Source organism: Coenobita brevimanus, chromosome 66 (genome assembly GCF_032717465.1).
Source record: "Coenobita brevimanus isolate Jiangsu-jjx chromosome 66, ASM3271746v2, whole genome shotgun sequence".
Taxonomy (NCBI): Eukaryota; Metazoa; Arthropoda; class Malacostraca; order Decapoda; family Coenobitidae; genus Coenobita; species Coenobita brevimanus.
Window position 1 is genome coordinate 19,249,249 of NC_137019.1, and position 16,794 is coordinate 19,266,042.

General features: G+C 43.3%; 1 protein-coding gene across 1 annotated transcript in view; it reads right to left on the reverse strand.

Annotated features, from left to right (window-relative positions):
• The window catches only part of Nthl1 (Nth-like DNA glycosylase 1), a 149,188-nt gene that overhangs the window by 72,218 nt on the left and 60,176 nt on the right, over positions 1-16,794 (reverse strand). The window lies entirely within an intron of this gene.

Here is a 16,794-nt window from a genome sequence, read left to right on the forward strand (position 1 = left end):
ATTGGGAAAAGTTTATGTGCAACACGAAAGTTAACTGGAACATTATTTGGACTAAAGTGAACACTGTGAAGAGAACGGACTTCTGTATGTTATTGACTAAGTTCAGTGCAAGACTTCAGGAAGAGTGTACTGCAAGTGCTTCAGGAAATCGTTCTTACTGTCAGAGTCCGAGAGGAGGCGGTTATTCATCGAGGTGGCCAGGGACTTGCTGTAAGTAGCCAGAATGTTTCATATTGTACTTTTTTCCATACTATACTTACCAGAATGTTTCATACCGTACTTTTTTCCATATTATACTTACCTCATGCATGTGCAGTAGGAATGTGTTTTTCAGAGTTAGGTTCAGTTAAGGTCCATAAGTACCAGAATGTTTATTAATGTATGAACATACTTCTAAACCCTCATTTTATGTTTCTTTTGCATTTATTTCAGTCATTTATGTGCCTTATTGGTGTGATTTGGGTGTTAAATAGGTGCTATGCATGTCCGGAGGGAGTTGTATAGGTGTTTCTCTGAGTTAGGGTCCATAAGTACAAGTCCATAAGCTGGGGCCCAATATCCGGACGAAACCAATATCCGAACCTACCGATGGCTCTATTGATCCGGATATTGGAGGGGTTACTTATATACTATTTTACTTGAACAATTATAACACTACAACTTATATATTATGTATATTCTATTATACTTGTTTCAAGGCTTAGGAGAGTAGAGGGCAGGACAATAGGTGACAAGGATGCCTTATCAACCCAGTTTCACCAATAACTGAGGACTGAAAATGGCTGGACATTACACAACGTCGCCCGCCTCCTCATGCATGAACGTTACATGACGTCGCCCGCCTGTTAGGGGTTAAGAGAAGATATTTATGTTCATAAGGGAGATGGTAAATACAAACTGTGAAGAAGAGACAGAAAAGAAAAAACGGGAGGAGGAGTGATGACAGCAGTGAAGAACAACATAAATGTAGATACTGTGGAAATGGGAGAAGGCAGGGCTGAAGTGATAAATATGAAATTAGAAACTTGAAAGAACAGCAAAAGAGATATGCCAGTAGTGTATGTTCCCCCTAAGACAAGAGCATGGATTGATGATGAATACCAGGAGATGTTGTCAGACATGGCTAGTTATTTAAAGAAAATAACTGAGAAAAGTAGCAATATAATTTTGATAGGTGACTTTAACTGTAAAGAGGTGAACTGGGAGGACTAGGACTCAAAAGGCACAGAAGATTCATGGGGCACTATATTATTAAATATAACAATGAACAATGTGATGACGCAATGGGTCAAAGAAGAGACACGGTTCCGAGGTGAGGACACACCAGCAAGATCAAACTTATTGTTTACCAAAGAACCCAATGTAATAGACTCTTTTAAATACAGTAATCCCCGTACTTTCTGGACACCCACTTTCCGCACACCTCACTTACAGGACATTGTGGGCCTGGACCTTTGGAACCCAAAAATGGCCAAAAAAATATAAAAATACCCCCAAAATCTGAATTTTTTCCCACCCGTACTTTGAAATTGCCGCGTGGCACCGAACAGCTGGTTTACACCACGGCCCCTTCACCCCTTCCTTCCGCCCCCCTCCCCTGTCAGGGTTGCCATTTGGTATTTTTCATTACCAAATGTGGGCCAATTTGGTAATGAGAAATTGGTTTGGTAATGAATCAGAATACAGTAATCCCCGTACTATCTGGACACCCACTTTCCGGACATCCCCACTTACCGGATATTTTGGTCCCGGCATCCAGTATTCCCAAAATGAGACAAAAACCACAAAAAATTTGGAAAAAATACGATTTTTTTCCCGCCCATAATTTGAACTTGGGGTCAGCTGTGTTTTGGTGCATCGTTCCGCCGTCGTCCACTACAGTGCCCCTGCATCCTCCCCACTTACCGCCCGTCTCTTGTTGTGTGTGCACGCTCATCATCATGGGTGCCCACGTGCTCGCTTTTGTGGTGGTGCCTTACCTGCTGCAGGCTCTCCTGCTGCTCTCGTGCCTCTTATTAGTGTGTGTGATGATGGCCCCGCCGCCTGAGAAGAGGAAGAGAGTGGTTTTGACTCTGGAGAAGAAGAGGGAGATATTTGATAAGGTGGATGTGGGATGGTCTTCCTCATGCATCCTTTGTGAATTTAACCTGGCCCGATCTACTTTGTTTGATATCAAGAGATCCCGAGACAAACTCATGCAGTACACGGCTGACTTCTCATCGAAAAGCAAACGCAACCTGGAGAGGAAGATGATGTTTACTCCAAAGTATGCTGAAGTCGACCGCTCCACGTTGATTTGGTATCGACAACAACGTGCTGCTGGTGTGCTAGTGCGTGGCACGGAGCTGAGGGCTGCTGCTGAGAAGTTCGCAAGGCTTCACGGCGCCCTAGACTTCAGAGCATCCGAGGGTTGGCTCTTCGCGTTCAAGTTATGACATGGCCTTACCAACTGTAAGTCTCATGACGAAGCTTTGGACGCCAACGAGGATGGAGTAGACGACTTTCGGCACAAGGTGAAGTGCTTGATCGACAGGGAGGGCCTAACTACAGTAATCCCTCTACTGTCCCATGTAATAGAGCCAAAGGCATGTCCAGAAAGTGGTCTCATCTGGAAAGTGGGCCCCTAGCTCCTGGACTGGTACTTAAGGACCCTAACCCATAGTAACTATTAAACCTATTAAAGACCCTCTTCACCCAAATAATGGAAATAAAGCATGAAATAAATGAAAAGGAACCAAAGAATGAGGAATCAGAAGTGACTGTACCTCAGCTAGGGCACTTACATCACGTTTGTGGCTGGCTTTTCTAAGGTTTTGGCAGTGGTGAAAATGCTCTTGAAGCACATACAATAATCTAGTGTTGTGCTGCACTTAGTTCTTTGCGGTGTCAGTTATAATTGTTTAACACTGCACTTTGTTCTTAACTGCACCACGCCAGTTTCAACCACCAATTTGTACTCCACAGTTAATCCTTTGCACTCTAAATTTTAATTTCTTAACTCTGCACAACACTGTAAATTCCTGTGTGGTCTAGTGGCAAGGCATTGCAGTTTATTCACTGTTTATTCATAAAAAATGAGCAAGTGTGGCTTCCACTGTGATAGGCATCTACTCGCCATCAAAATTAGGCAGTAACTGTTGGTTGGAGTGTTGGTGACAGGAAAACAGAGTTGCCAGATCGCAATGGCCACATTACCAAACTCCTCAATTTCCATTACCATATTTAACTTTTCATTACCAAATTTGTAAAGCTAGCATTTATTCTTCACTAATTATATATACAAGTGGAAATACATGTAATCACTTTTCTCATAATTAACAGCATGTTGATTATTTTCATGCTATGTTGGCTAGCAGATTAATCAGAGAGAGCAAACAATCCACCATCTCCATCCTGTGTATCCTCATACATGTGAAAAATCTGTTTGGTAATGCATTACAGTAATCCCTCCAATATCCGATGTAACAGAGCCAAAGGCATGTCCGGAAAGTGGTCCCGTCCGGATAGTGGGCCCCAGCCTTCTGGACTTGTACTGATGGACCCTAACTCAGAAAAACACCTATACAACTCCCTCTGGACATGCATAGCACCTATTTAAGACCCAAATCACACCAATAAGGGACATAAAAGACTGAAATAAATGCAAAAGAACCATAAAATGAGGTTTTAGAGGTGAGTTTATACAATATTAAATATTCTGGGTACTTACAACAAGTCCCTGGCTCTTGGACTGGTAGTTATGGACCCTAACCTAGCCTAACTCAGAAAAACACCTCCCTACTGCACATGCATAGCACCTAAGACCCTATTGACACCAATATGGGACATAAAAGAGTGAAATGAGGTGTTAGAGGTAAGTACAGTATGGAAAATACAGTACAATATGAAACAGCAAGTCCCTGGCCATCTCGATGAATAACCCGCCTCCTCTCAGACTCTGACAGTAAGAAGGAGTTTCTGAAGCACTTGCAGTACACTGTACAAGAAGTCTTGCACTGAACTTAGTCATTTGCACTCAGAATTCCATTCTCTTAACACTGCGCACTCTAGTCTTACTAGCGCTCCATTGTACCTTAATGAAATAAGTGCTGCAGCCTGCATTTAAAGTCTTTGCACCCATAAACCCATTTTCTAAATATAACACACACTAGTTAATTTACGCTACATTGAAAGTCTATTAAATCTTTGTCTTTTCACTCAGAATTCTAATTTCTTAACACTATGCACTGTTTTTTTTCACAGCACAAAACTGTAAATTCCCGTGTGGTCTAGTAGAGAAGTTCTAGGCGTTTAATCACTGTCAGAGTCTGAGAGTAGTTGTTGCAGGTGACCTATGAGTGCGTCGCTGGGTCGTGATGATGGAGTACCCACTGCAGACGACTCTGAAGAGAGGCACAAACTCACGTCAAGTGGTGACTCCACCATGCCTGATGTGCTGGGCTGTGGCTCGGAGGATGATGGCCTGTCTTGGGAAAGTAATGGAGTGGAGCCAGGGCTGGGCACAGCGGGGGTCACGGGTCTGAAAAAGCCGTCAATGGTTGATTGACGCAATGACCGACGATTTTGACGATTAGTGATGCGCTGCCTGAAAGAGCGCACTTCCTCCACAAGTCCCAAGGGCCCCATCTCCCTGTCACAGTCCAGGTGCTCCAGGTAGTCCAGAACAAACTCTACGTGTTCCCGTAGTGCGCTCAGCCTGGGGATGGCTGGAGTAGTGTCACGCTGAGAGGAGTCTGCATCATTGTCGCCATCCTCGTTGGAATCTTCAAGCTGGGTACTGACACCTGCAACTGAAGATGTGCACTCGGTCAGACATGGTCTGATACCCAGGATCGCCCTCGTTGTCATCCAACCACTCACGCACTTCGTCTACATCAACATCGTTGCCGTGTGCATGTAGACGTGCATGGAAGTCATCCACGTCAAAACCTAGGAAATCGTGCTCCACATCCATTCCGAGAAGCAGACGAGACCAACCATTTTCTAGAGTCTTGACAGGGACTTTCTTCCATGCACTGGCCCAGTTGTAGATGGCAGACTTGATGTTGTAGCGGTGAATGTTTTCCAAAGTCCGCTGCCCTCGCGTGCCCCGTCCCTCCCTGCGCTTGTCCTCATCCTCGAGAAAAACCATCACCTCGTCCAGGAACTTCCTTCGGTACAGCCTCTTCATTGCCACGATCACTCCTTGGTCCATTGGTATTAGGTGGCAGAAACATGCACCTAATGCGCCCATTCTCAGCCACCAAGTCCTTGTCGCACAGGTTAGCAGGTGCTTTGTCGAGGAGAAGGAGGGCCTTTACCTGGTTGTGTGGAATTCCCAGTTTCTCCGTCTGGTAATGGATGACCTCCCTGACGAAATGGCAGTAGAACCAGTCTTTGAAGATGTGGGCAGTGAACCATGCCTTGTAGGAATGGTTCCAAACGACAGGAAGGACATCCATCATCCCACGAAGACACCGAGGCTGCTTTGCACAGCCAACAATAATGGGTTTAAGCCGGTGCATGCCATTAGCAATGGCACAACACAAAGCAGATATCCGTTGCTTGGAGAGCTTGCGGCCAGGTACACGCTTCTCCGTTTCCTCCGCTAGAGTGTTCGTAGGCAAAGAACGATAGAATAAACCAGTTTCGTCAGCGTTGTAGACTTGACCGAGAGTATATAGGAGGACTGAAGGGGAAACTCCTGGAATGGATGAGAGACTTTTTGAGAGACAGACAAATGAGGACAGTAATAAAGGATAGGATGTCTGGATGGAGGGAAGTAACAAGTGGAGTCCCTCAAGGCTCGGTGTTGGCGCCAGTAATGTTCCTGATTTATGTAAATGATATTTTAGATGGAGTGAACAGTTATGCAAGTCTGTTTGCTGTTGATGTAAAGATCTTGAGGAAGGTGTTGAGTGAGGAGGATTGTAAAATGCTGCAGGAGGATCTGGATAGGATACATGATTGGAGCCCGATGTGGAAAATGAAATTTAATGCAAAAAATTTAAATTTTGGAAATGGATAAAAGTACCAAGAGGCCACCACTGAATTATTTGATGGGTAATGAATCAATCACAAAAGCGAGAGAAGAGAAAAAATTTGGGAGTGCTGGTCCGGGAGAGTCTGTCACCGAAAAACATATTAACAAGATACAGTAGTTAGAGAGACGTATAAACTCTTGACTAACATAAGAGTAGCATTTCATTATATGGATGAGGAGATGATGAAAAAATTGATAGTGACCATGATCTGCCCCAGGTTAGAATATGCAGCGGTAGTGTGGTCCCCACACAAAAAGAAAGATATAAACAAGACTGAGAGAATACAAAAAACAGCAACCAAGATGGTCCCTAGTCTGGCAGATCTGTCATACAGAGAGAGGCTGGAAAAGCTGGACTTGCCTTCCTTAGAGGAAAGGAGAAAGAGGGGAGACATGACTGCAGTGTTCAGGACCATGATAGGAGTAGATAAAATTGACCGAGAAGATCTGTTTGTATGGGATAAGAGAGCAACAAGAGGACACGGAACGAAATTGAAGAAGTCAAGTTGCTTGAAGGATATCAAAAAATATAGTTTTCCTTATAGAAGTATAGACTTGTGGAATAGCCCGGACAAAGAGATCGTCCAGTCTAAAAACTTAAACGAGTTTAAAGCTAAATTTGACTTATTGAAAAACAGAAACGAGATCCCATGAGCATACAGCAGCTCATTTCCTGTATATCACAATTAGGTATATTAGGTAAATACATAAGTATTTGGAACGACTTAGACAAAGAGGTGGTGCAGGTGAAAAAACATTCATGTGTGCAAAAGAAGACTAGATAAATGTGGATATGGAGACAGGACAACACGAGCATTGCTCAATTCCTGTATACTGTACTACAAATAGATAAACATACACACACACACACATGGGAGACAAGTGGGGGTGGGGCAGGACAGGGGGGCAGAGGGAGACATGCCCGGCAGTGACAAGTGTGGTGGGAGATGGAGGAGGGACGGTGGGGGGAGAAGAGCGACGAGAGAGGGCGGGGGGGAGAAGAGCGACGAGAGAGGGCGGGGGGGAGAAGAGAGGGGATGGAGGGAGGGCGAGAGGACGAGCCTCGTTTCAAACATTGGGAGAGGCGGGGTGTCGGACTGGAGAGGTTGGGTGTCGGACTAGCGAGGCGACGGACATTCAAATTCTTTGGATTGTGGGACTGTTCCCCTATTTCTTGTGTTCAGTCTAGCGAACTGCCGGTTATCGATGCACAGGATAGCAGGGTATGGGTGTACTACATTACTGTACTATATGTACTGTATTTATACTATATTGTATTTCATACTTAAATTTAATCTTTTACTCATGCATAATATTACAGTAGAGGAAAGGTTTTAGGATTGAGCAGGGCTATTCTACTGGCAGCCCCTGGGCCTAATCAGGCCCTTGTCATTTTTCACTGGATCTTAGACTTGGAAAAATGCAAATTAATAAAGGAACACACAAAATTTTGCATCTTTTTATTCATGTGCTTAGCAGAAAATGTAACAGGCTTTCAAGCAGACCCAGGTGAAAAAGCAAGGAAAAACAAGAAACATAATTTTTCAAAAAGTAGGAAAAATGTAGGAACTGGAAGGCAAGGACAAGGAAGAAAGTAGGACAGGTGCATCACACATATAAACAAGAATATCAAAGCCAACCATGCTTTCATTTTAACCCATACAATCCCGCCGTCGGCATGGTGTTGACAGTACAAAATGTCTCGATTAATCCCAGCGACGTGATGGTACCGATAGCAAAATTCGAGCTCTGTAACTTATCTCAAACTGTTTCAATCTAGCTAATTTTTTGCTAAAGAGTAGCTTAATGTATTGGCAATACTGTGTCCAAGCAGCAGTAGTACTGAGTTTGGTTCTGCAAGGCTGGGTAACATCAGTTTGCCACTGTCCGTCATAGCATCAGAATGCCACGAAAACCATGTCATTTTTCCACCTCAATGGGCTGGAGGAGGCTGTTGAAATTGTCATGTGGACCCTTCTGTCCCTTCATTTAGTGATTCTTCAGAAGAGGAAGACCTGGATGACTTCTGGGGAGGAATATGAGCCAGTGGAGAAGGATATTGAGAACAGGGAATCCCCCATTCTCCTCCCCCGTTCTCTCTCATCCCGCCCAGTTGAGTGGGAAAACGTCACTCATGGCTTGGGAAACTGGGCTAAAAACACAACAGATGGCCATCCTTCTCTTATTTCTCCTATTAGAAGTACTTTTTTTTTTTTTCTCCCCTTTGATTTATATGTCCTTTTGGGTTGTTTTATGCAATAATTTTTTTTTTCATTTTTGGTCCGGGATTGGGTAGGTATAAAATTGTTAAAATGCCTGGGATGGTAGGAGTTAAATGCAGTTAAGTGTAATACCATACAAATAAGGCAGATATTTATTAGTCAGGCAGATTCTGTATCCAAAGACAAACAATATTAGTAATTAAACAGGTAAACATAATGTAAGAATCATGACCAGTTACCTATACCGCAATGTACTGACTGCATTGCCACTGACTAGTTTAACTTACCGAATATCACTAGACACAAAAATTAATGTAAACTTAATACATGTACTGAATACTGCTACAAAAATAAGGTCAGAGCATCAGACATTTAAACTAAAGAATATCAATGACAATCCTGCTTCCATTAAATGCAGTTAAGTATAGTACTGCTCCACTAAAAGTGTATTCATACAATATATCAAACACTATAACGAGCAGTTAAAACAAATGTTCTAAACATTTTCAAATACAACTTATTTTTTACTTCTGCAATTTGTTACAGCTGACATAAACAGACATGACAGCTCATGACTCTACTAAAATGGTCACATAATTATGGCTAGAATTCAACTGGCACTTAGTAAACTTGGCAAGAGCAGCAGAGTATATATCCATCATCATCGTGCACTTTCTATTAAGGTCCTGTTTTTCTTTCTGATTTTTCTCCAAATTCTTTCAGGCTGACTCCATTTTCTTGGTTGCCACCTCCACCAAGCTTTGAACAATAGAGACCTCTGCCATATTCTTGTCTATTACAGCTTTCTGTAGTCCCTTGGCCACCTTCAGCTCCTCCTTGCACTTCTCCTGTACCTTCCTGACAGATTTCTCTCTGTCCTCCAACTTTCACTTCTTCATCTCCAGAGAACTGATGGCTTCTTGCTGTTCTTGGATCTCCTTTTCTTTCTGGTCTTTCAGTCTCTGTTCATTGGCCTTCTTCTCTCCCTCTCTCTCATCTGCAATTCGTGAGTTGTATGCGATGTAAGCAGATCTGCGGGCCTGCATCAAAGCTGAGGTGATTGGCATAGCATGGACATGGCCATGTCCAATAACTCTGCCTGCATCTTTGGTTGTTCTCAGTGCATTTATTGACTCATCAGACAGCAGGGTGTGCTCACTGGTGACGGCTCTCGTTTTCTGACAGGGAATGCTCAACTTCAGCATTGCCATGGGCAAGGCATTGACATGCTTTCACCAGTTTGGGCAAGACTGTGTACTGTGCTGATCCCATACAGTTCTTCTATTCAGGTACCCTCTGCCAGTAGTGAACCAGCCTCTCGGTACCTGCTCTCTGGGATCTCTTGCGCTTAATAGAGCTTCCACTCATCTGTCAATAGGCTGATCTCTTCTTGCCTGATGACCTGTGGCATCTTCTTGGCAGATCTTTCAACAGCTTGAACCTCACATTCAGCCTTCTAAAGCAGTGGCTGCAGTGATGCCAGATCTTTCAGAATCTCACTTCCAAGAGGAAGCTTACTAACTAGACATTTTGTGGCAGTTTGGTAGAGCTTCCTCATCTCTCTGACTGGTGATTTCTGCTGCCCAAGCTTCATCTTCGTCAATGCAGCTCGAGTGGACTCAACAACCACATGCATCTGATCAGGTAGCTGGTTCTCTGGCTTGCTGACATCTACAGAGGGCTGCTTCTTGCCAGTTTTCTCTCCCACCGCATCTGTTTTGAGAAAGCGCAGCATCAAAGTGCACACCAGTTCTGACAGCTGATCATGGAGAATGTGAACAAGAGGCTCCTCTTCCTGGAAGAGAGTCAGGAAGCAGCTGAACACCGGCTCCAGGCTCTCAAAAAGCAGAGTTGAACCCCTATTACAAGATCTTTCAATTTCTGGCAGATCCCTTTGTACCTCTCACTGCCTTCCAAGGTTTTCTCTGTCTTGCTTTTCTTTGCAGCATTTGGTAGATCTTTAAAGAAGTACTGATAGACTGCTTCTAGTCTACCTGTGGCTCGTTCCACTGCTGGAATGAGTGTAAGCCATCTGCATTATACGTGCCGGATGAACATCTCTTCACCCAGGCCAAGACCAGACTGAGTCTCAAAGAAGTCTTCCTTGTGACATGGGGTGGTTTCAGGTAGTAGAAGAGATCCAGTACCAGTTGCTCAGCATCTTCTCCAAATACATTCAGACTCTTGTGGAATGCATTGTGCACAACATGCAAGTTGCAGGGTATGAATGGGAGCTTACCAGAAAGGCCATTTTCTTTCATGTGTTCAATGATGAAGTTCCAAATAGTCTTGTTGACAATTGGGCCATCTGATCCAAGGCTGATGAGGTGGGCCAGAGGTAGTTGGAATCCAACTTCCAGCAAGGCATCCAGTATTGCTTGTGCAACTGCCTTACCAGGAGCATGACCAAACATCAATGCCTTTAGGAACCTGACACAGACCTGGTCCATGCCTGGAGACCAGTATCTGATGAGGAAGTCACACTGCTTCCGGTTCTGGGAAATGCCTGTTTCATTATATTGTAGAGTGTAAGGAATGCCTGTTTCACGGGTAGAGTTGACTACTCACCACTCCTGAAACATAGCTTTGTAAAATTTTTCAGAGTTGCGGGACAAAACAAAAAATGTAGGAAAAAGAAGGTAATACTAGGAATTTCTGGGTTAAAGTAGGAACAGGGTAAAAAAAAAGGTATGAAAAACCAGGAGAAGTAGGAATGCTTGAAAGCCTGATGTAAAAAATTATATATGAATTTTTTGTTTTGTTCTACATATAAGTGATTAGACAGAAGAGAAAATGGAGCCAAAATAAATGTATGGCCCTTCTATCAATCTGAGTTTCATAATCCAGCCCTACTCTTAAGGTACTTAAACAGCCCTAGGATAGAGGATCAAGATGGGTGGTGACACATTATCCAGCTTGACGCCAAATAGACAGCCAATTGGGGTACCTAAGCAATATCCAGCGTGAGGGTTGACTGAATTACTCTAGATAACTGAAAGTTAACTGTACTCCCACTCTCTCACCCTAGCATTTGGTCTCAGTAATCCACTTTTGCATCCTCAAGCCATCAAGAATGACGATGATATACTGTATAATGATGATGATATTACACAAACCAGTTTTGACGCAAGAAGGATATTTTATTATGAAGGGCTGAGATTATGTTAACAACTGAAACCAAAGAAGAGATGCGTTATGTATTAAACTCTGAATGCCTTGAATTTACTAGGGAAATAACCTAAGGCTTCCTATTACGTTCTGCTTTTCTGTAAAGTCTTCACTCAATTCTTATTTTGCCATCTTTCATAAAGAAGACACGTGAAAGGCAGAACAGAAGATTACAGCAACACATGTACTTGCCAATACCAGCACTAGGCCAGAATAACCCACTCCACAGAGGCCTGACTCTGCAGAGACCCCAAGACAATAGGCATGTTTCGGCGAGAGAAAGTTTAATCCTGGATCGAGATAAAGTCAATCCTGATAGCTAATCCTGCTTTGGCGAGGCACAGTCGTGGTCCTGGATTGCAGAGAAAGATGATCCCGGGTTGATCTGAGGCAGTCCACCTCTCGGTGGACTGAACTGGGCGATCCTGGATTGTGACCTCACACCAAAACAAAAATAGCGTCAGCTACTACATTGTAAGAGTCGTACTTACTTCTTCTTTTTTTAATATATATATATTTTTTTAATGCAGGGAAGAAGGAACCAAAGGCCAGGAGCCCACAGACTGTTCCTTCCAAGAAAAATATAAACAATACAAAAGAGAGTCAAATTCAAGATCCGTTCATTTCAAGACGCCTGGACACACTGCGTTTGCTGGAGATCATAGGAAGTAAGAAATACAGACAGAGGGAGACAGTTCCAGAATTGACCTGTTGCATAAATGAAAGACTGGGAGTAATGGTTAACTCCTGCATTAGAGAGTTGGACAGAAAAGGGATGAGAGTTTGTTGCTAGACAGGTGATACGCGCCCATCGTAGAGGTGGAAGGATGCAAGTAGACAGTTCAGAGGAGTAGTGACCATTGCAGTACTGTAGTGACAGAAGAGAGATAAACATGCAACAGTGCGGCAAAAAGACAGAGGTTGAAGGAAGCCAGTACGAGGAGGAGAGATCCATCATCATCATCATCTGGACCTCCTTTCCCATCCAAGGGCAGGGTGAGGAGTAGCAATGTCCAGACAGCCCAAAATTGCCCAATCCAATAGGCCATGCTTCCATTCACTCATCATTCAAGCCCCTGGAATCCTGGCTCTATTGGATACACCAAAAACATTCACCACGTTCTGCAGCTTCACATAACGTATCCGACAGAGTCAATCCAGAAGCTGCCACGTTAAAAAGGGATGCCAAAAATCCCTGATCATGCATATCTCCTCACAAACTTCATCCAGCCAGCTCGATCTCCTGTCAGTTCCCTAGCCTCACCGACTTCCAAACTTCTCTTCCTCACACATTCATCCACCATATCTCTCCACCTTCTCCTTGGCCTACCTCGCCTCCTCTCTCCTTTGAATTCGCTCAGATATACCTTCTTCACCACTCTATTGTTATCCATTCTTTCCACATGACCATACCATCTCAGTGCACTCTCTTCAATTCTGGTGTCCACCGACTTCCTCACTCCACATCTTTCACGAATCACATTATTTTGTATCCTATCCACCCTCTATACTCCACATACATTCCTCAGCAGTCCCATCTCCACTGCTCTTACTCTTGACTTTTCATTTTCATGCCACATCATAGTCTCACATCCATATGTTAAAATTGGCACTAACACTCATTCATGTAAGCCTCATGCAGTTGCAACACTCAAGCCTCTGTTTCTTATCAAGGCCTTCATTGCACCAGGTACTTTTCTTCCTTGTGTCACTCTACTTTCAACTTCTTTTGCATATTTTCCTCTGTTTTCTATCACTGTACCCGGGTATTTGAACTCTCTCACCAATTCCAGTCTCTCTCCATTCACTGTTACATTGCACTGGGAGTCACCTTCTCTCTCAATAACCATCACTTTACTCTTTTCTACATATACTCTCAAGGTACGACACTTTCAGACATCAGCAAAACTCTGCACTAGCCTACCAAGTTCTTGTCCAGTACTTGCAAACAGTACTGCATCATCAGCATCCATCCATCACCATTCATTACCAGTACCATCCTTCTCTCCATTACTCGTGTGTGTCACTTCTCTCATCACCCCATCCATATATACATTGAACAACCATGGGGACATCACACAACCTTGTTGCACGCCCACACTGATTGTGAACCATCCACTTAGATGCCCATTAACCCTAACACATGCTTCACTATCATCATAAAAACTCCTGATGGCACCTAACAGCTTACCCTCTACACCATACATGTTTAAACTTTCCACAATCCTTCTCTGTCCACTTTGTCATATGCTTTTTCCAGATCCATGAAAGCCATAAACACCTTATGGTCATTCTCACATGCCTTCTCTACTATCTGTCTCACTTCATATATTTGGTCCACACATCCTCTGCCACTCCTAAAGCCACCCTGTTCATCACTCACTAGGACTTCTGATATCTCTCTTACTTCCTCTATAATAATTCTTCCATATACCTTCCCTACCACACTCAGTAAGCTTATGCCACGATAATTCTTACACTCACTTCATTCACCTTTATTTTTGTACAGGGGTACAATCACAGCCTTTTTCCACTCTGCAGGCACAGTTTCACTCATACATGCCTTCTTACATATCTCCAACAAGCACTTGGAGGAGAGCTAATGAGACGAAAAGCCTTTGACTCCACCCTATTGAGAAGAGCTGTATGTGGGGAGCCTCCCCACACATGAGAATAGTACTCTACACAGGGGTGAATAAAACCCGCGTATAAAATCAACAACTATGCAGGGGTAAAGAAGATACAGAGTCGGCTTAGAACACCTAATCTCTTGGAAGCAGATTTTACAAGAGATGTAATATGATCTTTCCAAGATAAGTCCCAAGTGAATGAAACCCCAAGCATTTTCAAGGATGATCCAGGATTGAGCTGGATATTATTAAACATTAGTGCGTACTCCTATGGAAGCTTCTGTCAGGTTGATAGGTGTAAGAACTGAGTTTTTGATGCATTAAAAACAACAAGATTATTTTTACTCCAGTCAGAGATACAAGCCAAGTCAGACATTAGGTTTGCCACAGCATCTTCCCTTGTTTGTTGAAATAACTGCTGAGATGGACGTTGCGGGAACCGAATGGAAAGGTGAAGGGTGGAATCATCAGAAGTATAGCGTAGAAGATCACTGAAGAATAAAAGGAAGACAGTTGGTGATAAGACAGAGCCCTGAGGAACACCAATGTTGATAAATCTAGAAGAACAATGGCCGTTGTAGAAACCTTACGAAGGCAGTTTGGAAATTCAAGATTTATGCCAGACTCGACCAAAAGCCTTTGAGATGTCAAGCGCAATGGCAAAGCTTACGCCTAAGTCCCAAAAGGAGGATGACCAGGAGTCTGAAAGGTAGGTGAGAAGATCGCCTGATGGAACCAATACTGATGATCTGAAAGACGGTTGTGATAGGAAAGATGCTTTAAAATTTTTCTGTTAAGAATTGACTCAAAATCTTTTGAGACACAGGATGTTAAATCAATTGGATGATAGTTAGAGGGCTGGGAATGGCCACCCTTCTTTGGGACTGGCTGAACGAGAGCAAACTTCTAGTAAGAAGGAAAGGTAGACAAAGAAGAAAGAGTTTACCTAGGCAGGGTGTAAGCACAGAAGCACAGTTCCTGAAGACAACAGGAGGGACTCCAGCAGGCCCATATGCCTTGTTAGTATTGAGGCCAGCAATGGCAGAAAATACATCAGCTGAAGAAATTTTAATATCAGCCATGAGGAAGTCAGAGGGGGTAAGTGATGGAAGAACAGCACGGTCTGAGCTGGAATTGGAGGAGTATAAGCAAAGAGATCTGCTTTATCAGTAGAAAAAATAGCTACAGAGCCATCAGAGTAGAAAAGAGGAGAGAAGGATGATGAGTGATTAGCTACAGAGCCATCAGAGTAGAAAAGAGGAGGGAAGGATGATGAGGTAATGTTGTTAGAAAGGTTTTTGGCAAGGTGCCACAAGGAGTGGGAAGAATTCGAGTTGGTGAGTTGAGAGCATTTATTACGGATGAAATTTTTAGCAAAGCAAAGAACAGACTTAGCACGATTCCAGGCAGAAACATAAAAAAGGTGTAATTCAGGGGTGGGTTGGGTCTGGTACCTTTTATAGGCCCTCTCCTTGTTGTGGACAGCATTATAACAAGCATGAGAAAACCAAGGCTTTCTTGCATTAATCAAATGATATGAGAAGGGAATGTATGCTTCTATGCATACTGATATACTGATAAAATGCTACCACCAGTCAATAAGGTGGGTATGAGGGGCTCAACTATGTCTGGTTTCATCAGTAATGGAATTGTATTGCTGAAAATGAGAGCAGAATTACTGCTGACCAACTCAACACTCTGAACTTTCAACTGCCATCATTTTGTTGACAATCATGTCGGGCACTGGTGTGTCACCATGGCACCAGGACAGGCAGATCTGAAACTGCTGGACTGTTTTAGTGTGACCCTTCTGGATCAATAATCCGCCTCAATCCTAATCTGATCCCAATGACTCCGCCAAAATAGGCATAATATTACTAAAGCCTAATATTACTTTGCTCAAGTCCCAGCAGAGAAAGCCATGAGGTGTGTGAGAGGGTGATCCACAGCCTAAGCCCAACACATCACTGCACAAATAATAATCTGAAATCATAGAATTCTTTTTAATCCTCATTAAATCATGTACAACTCACCAGGACAGCCAAATCATACGATGATATCCATGGAAGAATAAGAAAATTGCATGAGCTGTGTGAGGAGAATACACAATGACATCTGCTGATACCTGTGCTGGAGCTGGCATCCACTGAAAATAACCACCAGACAAACTTATGGGTCTGCACATCATTGGTAATACGAACTTGACTCTAGCATCGCCTGCCAGGGACACCCTTCTCTATAGTTGCGGCGCGCGACTATAGAGAAGGGTGTCCTCTGGCAACCTACCATTCAAAAGTGGTCTGATTTTGTGTATCATATTAGACGCACATGATTCGTGTATAATACAGTGATCACTCCAATATAAGACGAAATAGAGCCATTGGTAGGTCCGGATATTGGTTTTGTCCGGATATTGGGCCCCAGCTTATGGACTTGTACTTATGGACCCTAACTCAGAGAAACACCTATACAACTCCCTCTGGACATGCATAGCACCTATTTAAGACCCAAATCACACCAATAAGGCACATAAATGACTGAAATAAATGCAAAAGAAACATAAAATGAGGGTTTAGAAGTAGGTTCATACAATAATAAACATTCTGGTGACTGGCTCCTGGACTGGTACTTATGGACCCTAACCTAGCCTAACTCAGAAAAACACCTTCCTACTGCACATGCCTAGCTCCTAACACCCTATTCACACCAATAAAGGACATTAAAGAGTGAAATGAGGTAAGTATAGTATGGA